Source organism: Orycteropus afer, unplaced genomic scaffold, assembly GCF_000298275.1.
Source record: "Orycteropus afer afer isolate SDZICR_OR568_19922 unplaced genomic scaffold, OryAfe1.0 scaffold00710, whole genome shotgun sequence".
NCBI classification, from domain to species: domain Eukaryota; kingdom Metazoa; phylum Chordata; class Mammalia; order Tubulidentata; family Orycteropodidae; genus Orycteropus; species Orycteropus afer.
In genome coordinates, this window is record NW_006922297.1 from 275,879 (window position 1) to 276,646 (window position 768).

Here is a 768-nt window from a genome sequence, read left to right on the forward strand (position 1 = left end):
ATTTTACAAATAAGGAAATTCAGGTTCAGAGCATTTAAGTCATTTGTATAGAGTATTAATTGACAGAATCATAATTCAGACCCATGCTATATCTCAAAGTCTATGTGCTTCTCAAGAGATTATTTTGCACAGATATGTGAATGGATAGATGGTCAATTTCCTTCATTCTGAAAGAATAGAAATTTTGATTAAGCTTCTTCTAATCAGTTCTAAGATTGAATCTCATTGCTGAGATTGAAATAGCTTTCTTATTTTTTACCTTTTTATTGTGATTTGGGTGAAAGTTTACAGACTAAATTTGTTTTTCATTCAACAGTTCATACAAATTTTGTTTGATGACACTGATTGCAATCTCCACCCTATAACAGCTCTCTTCCCACTTCTTCCTTATTGTTACCTTTCCCTGTGTCCTTTTCTATGACACCTGCCTTCTGAGCTTTCTCCCTGTGCAAATAGCACTTATTTCATCTCCCATGATTGATTGTATTAAGGAGTGCACCTGCTTGGTGTAACTATTCACCTCCTAGACCTATTGTTTGGCTGAATGTTAAGCCATGGGAGTGAATTCAATTCCATACCTGAAGGGTAAGCCTTGCCTTTGTTATGATTTTGAGTTTTGTTCTACATTTTCCTCCAACTTTATCTAGGATCTCCAATTTTGATCCCTTTCTGAGTGGTTTAGCATAGTGGCTAAAGCACTTGACTGCTAACCAGAAGGCTGGCGGTTCAAACCCACCAGCCACTCCTCGGAAGGAAGGTTGGGCAATC